The 8,673-nt window shown below is 44.1% G+C and overlaps 1 non-coding gene across 1 annotated transcript; it reads left to right on the top strand.

Annotated features, from left to right (window-relative positions):
• Positions 1-1,777: 1,777 nt before the first annotated feature.
• Positions 1,778-1,852, top strand: TRNAK-CUU (transfer RNA lysine (anticodon CUU)). Its single transcript has one exon. It is a non-coding gene; the product is annotated as a tRNA-Lys (tRNA).
• The last annotated feature ends 6,821 nt before the right edge of the window (positions 1,853-8,673 follow it).

Consider the following 8,673-nt stretch of genomic DNA (forward strand, 5'->3'; position numbering starts at 1 on the left):
CTTGGAAAATAGTAAAATATCAGTTGCTGTTACATTTTAGTTGTATTTCCAAAGTTGAAGAAAAACTGAGAGAAAAGTCATCTTCTTGGATAGATGCTTGGAAATCATTTCACTTTGAAGCAATGATAAATATTATAACTTTGGGGAAATATATAATATCTATTTCTATTTTAGAATACATGAATCTGATATTAATAAAATATGTATACACATGTATGTATTTTCAAAAGCAATTTAGAATAGGTGAGTGCATATATAAAATCTACTGTCTATTATCAATCTTCATCATTCTCAATAAATTTTAAACCTGAAGATGAATAGACTCTTTAAAAAAGAATCCAGAAATTTCCCTTTTTAAGAAGGAAGGAAAGTAGAGTGAATAAATGTTATATGTCATATTGTATATGAATTTATTCATTCTATGATAGAATATTAAAATAAATATTAAAAACGAATGAATATTTATTTTTGAGCTTGATTTGGTGTTATTGAGGGGCTTGGGCCACATCCAGTGCTATTCCTGGGCTAGTCCTGGGCTAGTCTAGCTTTGTGCTCTGAAGTCACTCTCAGAGGTGTTCAGAGGACCATGAGGTGCTTATTACCAAACTGGGATTGGGTTCATGCAAAACAAGTGCTCTAACTCCAGTGAGTTAGGTTTTAAAAGTGACCTCATGAAGTTCTATTCTATGAAGGGCAGTAGGTAAATTAATTGGCACCGATCAGTCAGAAGAATTAAGTTGAGAACAGTTTCTTGCAGACATTTCCCAGCATACTTGCTAAGGATACATGTAACTTTTACTATTTATTACTTATCAATAAGAATATGACTTTTCACCAGTTTTTATGAGAAATTTTGTTTCTTTAAGAACCACAAGTTGAAAATTAAGGTGTCGAAAATCAGATGGTCTGGACACATCATGAGATTTGGAGACGACCACTGGACTAGAGCTGTTACCGACTAGATTCCACGGGATGTCAAAAGATCGCGTGGCCTCCCACCTATGGGATGGTCAGACTTCTTCGCCAAGACCCTGAACGATTGGTTTAAGGCTCTTCCTCAACCTAGAACGAGCAGACGCCATTGGGCTACACTAGCACACGACAGGGACGAATGGAGACATTACTGGTGCCCACTCGAGCAAATCGATGAGTATCGGGATGTCAAGTGATCAAGTGAAGAACCATGCGTACCCTGTAATTTCATTTTTCCTTCATGCTGTGACCTCTGGTCTAGATCGGAACTTCTCTGTTCCTGTGCATTTAAAGATCACTCTGTTCTACCTGGCACACAGCAGCCTGCCCCATCTCCACCTCTTTTATATTTATTTGTGTTGCTATTTCAGTTTCATTCATCTATTTTATTTTATATAAAATATGAGGGCTGGGGCCCATGGAGATGTTACTGGCGCCCATTTGAGTAAATCTATGAACAACAGGAGGACAGTGATGCAGTGATACAGTGATTTAAAAAAAAAACAGTCTAATGTTTTTTATGGTGTCTGACAAGGTTTTGAAGGGTGTGGGTTTAATTTTCTTTAACACTGCAGGTAAAAGGTAAAGGTAAAGGCCCTCCCGTTGTTCGTCGATTTGCTCGAGCGGGCCCAGTAACGTCTCCATTGGAGACTTTGTTGTTACTGTGTTTGGCATATCGATGCTGTGTGGGCGAGATACTCTCGGTAGCTTGCCGGGCTCTCCAAGAGGGGCGGAGGAATCGAACTCGGGTCGGCCATGTTGGCTGCGTGCAAGGCAAACGCCCTACCGCTGTGTTATCGCTCCAGCCCCCGGCTAGCTCAGTTGGTAGAGCATGAGACTCTTAATCTCAGGGCTGTGGGTTCGAGCCCCACGTTGGGCGCGTGTGCGCTGATTAACACTGCAGAGTGCTATGAAATCTTTTTTATTGGTCAAGTTGTTTGGTTAGTCACTAAACTCAGGCTCTGGATTTATTAATTGAGATTGGAGAAATATGGGTAGCGCCACCGACAATTATAGCAATGACCTGTGCCAAGAACATCGGGTCCCAGAGCATGGTGGAGGAGGGACACTGTGGCACTGTCTGGGGACAATCAGAACTCAACACTGGGTATAGCTTTTGGTTTCCCCAAAACTCAGCTCGTAAATGCCTCCTGTTCACTGGAAACCATACTGATAATATCAACAATTGCAACAACACGGCATTCATATGCTTTGTAGTTTCTATGCTATGATAAAGCCAGTTAGAGAAAGAAAACATATATTTGAAATTCTTTCATTGGTACCATTGTACATCATGGTGCCTGTATGGAAATTGAAAGAAAAGGGAAATACATTTAGGGCACTCAGACTACTAGTTGTTTCTGTTCTTTTTTGGTCCGAGAATTCATGAGTGGGCCTCTACAGTTCAAACCCATGTTGTTCAAGGCTCAATTTACATGTATTTGAGTAAGGCTATACATCAAAAAAAGTGCAGGATTAGAGAAAAACTGTTTCCTTTGTAAAGTCAGCTGGTTCAAACACTGTGGAAGCAATATGGAGATTTCTTGAAAAAGCAAGAATAGAACTCCCATACAACTCAGCAATACCCCTACTTGATAAAGCACAATAGCATTAATACAAAAAAAATGCATACCTGTTTTCATTGTAGCTGTATCACTGTATCACTGTCCTCCCTTTGTTCATCGATTTTCTTGAGCAGGCCCAGTAATGTCTCCATTGTGAGACTTTGTTGTTACTGTGTTTGGCATATCGAATACATCACGGGTAGCTTGCCAGGCTTTGCCATGCGGGTGAGATATTCTTGGTAGCTTGCTGGGCTCTCTAAGAGGGGTGGAGGAATCGAACTTGGGTTGGCCATGTTGGCTGCGTGCAAGGCAAATGCCCTACCCTCTGTGCTATCGCTCCAGCCCCTTCATTGTAGCAATTTGTATAATAGCTAATATTTGGGAAACAACAAAAATGTCTAACTATAAATAAATGAAACAATAGCTTGTTGTATAGATACACAGTGGAATATTATGCAACTATAAAAAGGAAGAGATCATGCAGTTTGCTGCTTTATGAATGGAACTAGAAGGTATCATGCTGAACAAAAAGTCATTCAGGAGAGATATGGATAGAGAATGATCTCTCTCATTTGTGGAATACAAAGGGAGCAACAAATGAGCCATAGACTGAGTCTGGAGGGTGGATGGGAGGGGAAGGGAATGATGGAACCATTGGGAACTTGGTGGAGGTGAGTGGGACACTCTGGTGGTAGGTGTGCATTGGAACAATGTGTACATGAAGCCATCATTAATAGTATTGTTAAGTAGAAAGAATAAAATGAAACTGGTACCCCTCCTCCACTGGGTCAATGAGCAAGCTGGTGGCCTTGGGTTTGACATCTCTGAAATAAGGTGTTGGACCTCCCAGTTTCATTCTGCCTGGAAGTAGGTGTGGCCGGACTGAGTGGCACTCTGTCTCTCTGTCTCTGTCTCTCTCTCTCTTCATGATATTAAGCCCGGTGACCCCTTGGTGGCCTGGGTAGATTTCCAAATCTTTCTTTTTTCCCCCCAAATACCTGGGAGAGATACTTTGTGAACCCCATTTTTTTTGTCTTTTCTTTTTTCCCTTTCTCTTCCACAAGAAGTAATTTAAGTTCACAGGAACAGAGATGGTGACAGCAGCAGGGGCTTTAACTTTTGAACACTTTCCAGTTTTATGTCTTATTAAGCAATATTGTAAGTAATAGGCACACATTTCAATAAAATACATGAACAACTTTGCACATTGTTAAGACATTTTTTCACAGTGTGTTTTGTCAATTCTGAAAGTCTGCGAGAATCTGGCAAACTGTCAGGAATGGGGGTGATATGGGAGCACACTCCAAATGAGGAATATCTGATGAGGCCATTTGAAGCGGCTGGCCGGTTTGGGGAGAGCATTACATTAAACAACAATGGGCCCGTGCATAGTCCAAGAGGTAAGAGGCTTGCCTTGCATGTGGTCAACCTGAGTTTAATGTGTGACGCTGCACGTGGTACCCTGAATACTGTTAGAAGTGGCCCCGAACACAGAGCGGAAATGTGCACGGCCAGATGTGCCCTTTGCACCACAGAACAAAACACCAAGAACATCAGCATGCATTAAAAAAATTGAAACAGAAATTTGGGGACCATACCTGACATTATTCAAGGCTTACTCCTGGCTCCGCACTCAGGAAGCACTCGTGGTAGGCTCACGGGACCAGAGAGGGTCCTGGGGATTAAACCTGGGTTAGTCACATGCAAGGCAAGCATCCTATTTGCTGTACTATCATTCTAGCCCCCCGCCAGCATGCATTTTATAGTAAACTTATGTCTTAGGATTATTTAGACTGCTCTTTTTCATCATAAAGGAACAGGAAGGTATATAATATTACATTTCTATAAGACAAAGTGGATGCATATTGTGTGCAATACATGTCTGGTTGCAGAATGCTGAGATGTAGAACATCCTTTAAGTCCAATATCAAGGGATCAAGAAGTATCACATAAGAGGTAAAATTAAATAGAACTTGTTCTAGGACAGACAGCAAGAAAATCATATGCACAGTGAAATATATTGTTTATGATAAAAATAAGGTAAAAAGGTAAAGGCCCTCCCGTTGATCGTCGATTTGCACGAGCGGGCCCAGTAACGTCTCCATTGGAGACTTTGTTGTTACTGTGTTTGGCCTATCGAATACTCTCGGTAGCTTGCCGGGCTCTCCGAGAGGGGCGGAGGAATCGAACTCGGGTCGCCCATGTTGGCCGCTTGTAAGGTGAACGCCCTACCAATGTGCTATCGCTCCAGCAGCCCTGTGTATAAAAATAGCCACATAAGTCTCACTGAAATGAATCATCTTCAGTATTAAGCAGATCTAAGAACTTCAGAAAAAGTGAATGTATGTGTCGGTGCTCTGGGAAAAATGTTCCTAGGGGGCTGTAGCAGACATAGACTGTTCGAATTCTTTTCAGATTTAGGCAGCACTACTTCCTATGTCATGCAAATTTAATGGTATTTCAGACTTACAGGTACATTTAAAAGAATCTTTAGCCACTTTACTAAACTGTGCTTTCCCGTGCTCATTAGTGGAGAGACAACCCAGCTCTTGATGTCAGTAGCAGGGAGTAATATTCATTGAGCAAGCACAAATCACCTAAGGTGAGTAATTAAAAGCAAATACGTAAGGCACAAAAGCACTTATTTATAGGACCCAGTCATGGAAAGTTCCAGTGACCCTGAGCCACTCAGGTCCTTGCCTTATTTCCATTCAAGCAGAAAGTTGCAGATTATAAATTTTGGTTTAGTGATCATACTGTTAGTTTAGGATTTACAGTGCCATTTCCATAACGTAAACTGATACAGCCTTTCTTCTAGAAAGAGGATTTCTCTTAAAAGGCTGGACTAAGGTATTGGTATATATTTAGAGATAATAGCACCAAAGTTCCATGCAATGGGGGCGGGGAGGGATCTTGCTGCTGTTTCAGAGGGAACAAGCTTCTCAAAGCCTGTGACCAGCAATAGCTTTAATTGACAGAAGTTGGTGCCAAAGATGAATAATCCTGTTTATTTTCTCTAATTTTTCTCCATCCCAATTTTTTTCCACACAGAATAAAATATATTAAGCACATAAAAGATATAAGCAAGGAATATTTTTCATATTTTTTCCCCAAAGACATTTCATATTTCCTTTGACCTCAGGAACAAAGCTGATCCAATGTAGGTAAGAACAAGTTGTTCACATTTTGGGTTTTGAACATTTTCCCCCATGTATTTTGGATAGACGGGGCCTTCCTGCCTGCCAGCTCTTCTCATCTCACATAATTGTTAAGCTACTGAGGTAACAAAATACCATTTCGTCTATCGAAAAAAAGAAGAGAATAAATGTTTTCTGTTACTAGATAGGGTAGTTCTTAAATTTAAATAGCAGCCATCACCAAGAGAACACTTAGTTTTGTCTTGGAAATTTCTTTCTTTTTTAAATTATTTTTATTAGTGAAATACCATGAGGTGCAGTTGTAGACTTACAATTTTTTGTGCTTGGGTTTCAGTTACACAACGATTGAGTACCCATCCCTCCACCAGTGCCCATTTTCCACCACCATGGATCCCAGTATCCCTCCCACACCCATCCCCCCCATCCCACCCTGCCTCTGTGGCAGGGCGTTCCCTTTTGTTCTCTCTCTCCTTTAGGGTGCTGTGGTTTGCAAAAGAGGAATTGAGTGGCAGTCATGTTTGGTCTATAGTCTACTTTCAGCATGCTTCTCCCATCCTGGGAGGATCCTCCCAACACCCTTTATTTGGTGCTCCCTTCTCTATCTGAGCTCCCTTTTCCCCTAGCATGTGTGGTTGGCCTCCAAGCCTGGTACTAATCTTGGCCATTCTTGGGTGTTAGTCTCCTATTTTGTTACTTTATATTCCTCATCTTGGAAATTTCTAAGCATCTAGGATTTCTAGAAATAAGGTAGCTTGAATATAGAACATACTTATATGTAAATATATGTTATTCATTTATATGCAAGTAGAAATATATAAAATACTTAAAAATAAATTCACGATCACGACCATCCTGTTGTTCGTTGATTGCCTCCAGGTCTAAAGGAAACCACAGCTATTGGATGCATCACATTTGTGCTGGAAATCCTGGTCTGGCAGCTCCCTGTTCCAGTATGTTGAGGGAAGTTCAGAAGGAAGGTCTGGGACCAGGAGAAAGGAGGAAAGGGATTTGGGTTGGATGTTGCTGAATGCAACTGGAATTCAGCTGCGTGGGGTAGGTGAGACCAGGGTCCCCTGTGCAGGAGGAGGGACTCAGCACTACCAGAGGAACTTGCCTTGGGATACGGTGGCAAGGGTGGTGCTCACGGTTTGGTTTTCCTTAATAACTATTTGCTAAGCCATGTTACGGATCATTATATAAAAGTCTTCTGTTCATTTGCTCTGTGATCCTGTGAAAAGAGATCTGATGACATCATCAAGGAACTTCATGTAGGTCAACCCAAAGGATATTGTAAAATAAATACATGCAATGGATGGCATATAAATTATATATGTCATATTATATACAATCTATCATATGTAATATAAATATATATATATACACATACACACATACATATTTATATATAGGGTGATGGTCCAATTTATCTGTTTTGTTACTTACATTGTCTAGAGTTTGTTCTTGGAAGTTATTTCAGTTGGCACCATATTTCCTTTGAAAGAAACCACTTCCAGTGATTTTTTTTCTTTGCTCTTCGGGCGATGCCTGGGGCTTACTCCTGGCTGTGCACTCAGGGACTATCACTGCTGGCAGTGCTTGGGAGACCTTACAGGATGCTGGGGACCAAACCCAGAAGGGCCACCTGCGGGGCGAGGCAAACACCCTACCCGCTGTACTACCTTTCTGGCCCCAACGCTCCTAAGGTTTTTGAAGTTGGAACCGTGCCGCGTTCTTTAGGATCCTTTGCAAATTTCCTGCCCCACTTGATCAGTCTCTCCTCCCGGAACTCCTGGTTCCCTTAGTTCGGGGGTGCTGCTGAGAGTACCACCCCTTGCAGGAGTGACGTCCTGAGTTAGATCCTTGCACCCTGCGCATCGCATACAAGGTTGTCAGCACGGACTAAGTCAGAGTCTGCACCGGGAAGATGACTGACTATCCGGGGGTGAAGGAAGCTGGTTTATGGCTGCAGCGGTCTTGGTGCTCAGCCCCTGCTCGGATGGTGCAGTGAAATACGTGTACTTGCATCTCGGGACTTGCATCTCAGGTGCACCCCTACGCATGCCTACGTGGAATCTCGCATCTCTAGTCAGCTATACGGTATGGCTTTTAGGGATGCCTCCAGCTCCCACTCAAGACGCAGGGAGAACCGGCTCCAATTCCGGGGCTACTGAGAGACAGACCCGAAAGAACCGCACACACTAGGATCTCGAGCGCTGTCCTTGCGCCCTGCGCCGCCAGGGGGCGCCCTTGACGCGTGCTTGGTACGCCTGCGCAGTAGCCTGCCGGCGCCCCGCCCACCGCGCTGTGACCTTTGCCCCCAGGTGGCTCTGGCAGAGCTGGGCCCGCTGCAGGTGGGACCGGGCAGGTGGAACAGCCACTGTCTACAGTGGGTGACACCCTCCGCCTGACACCCTCCCCCCCTCCCCATCCCTGAAGGTGGCTTAACCCCTTCCGTGCTGTGTGCTTTTGCAGGTGGGGCCTCCTTAGTGCTCCTGGGAAGCCAGAGTCGTCATCCCACCTGGACCCCGGGGCTCCCACTCTTAGGCCCTTGCCGGGGGCTCTGTGCCTACACTGGCGCCAACTCGGGTTTTTTGCACCAGCAGCAGCGGATGGAGTCACCCTCAGCAGTGGAGATAGGGGACCCCTAGCCTCAGCCCTGCAGGAGGAGGCCCGGTGGGAACCAGTTGCAGCTGTACCCCTGACCCCATGTGGGTTGTGGGGCACACCCCACCCCACCCGCCCACCTTGCCTAAGTAAGTCCCCACATTCCTGGACCTGGGGAGCACCAGGAGCCCTTTGCACCAGGCCTGGCCCATCACCCCTTCTCCCTAAGCCCTGCTGTGTTCACCAGTGTGAAATCTCCCACTCCTTCTTGGGGTCCCTTTTTATAAAAGCTCCCCTCCCCCCCACAGTATTGCTAATGATGGTTTCCCGTGCACATAATTCCAGCTGCAAGCCCCCCACCACTGTGCCCGCAC

Source organism: Sorex fumeus, unplaced genomic scaffold, assembly GCF_029834395.1.
Source record: "Sorex fumeus unplaced genomic scaffold, SorFum_2.1 ptg000100l, whole genome shotgun sequence".
NCBI lineage: Eukaryota > Metazoa > Chordata > Mammalia > Eulipotyphla > Soricidae > Sorex > Sorex fumeus.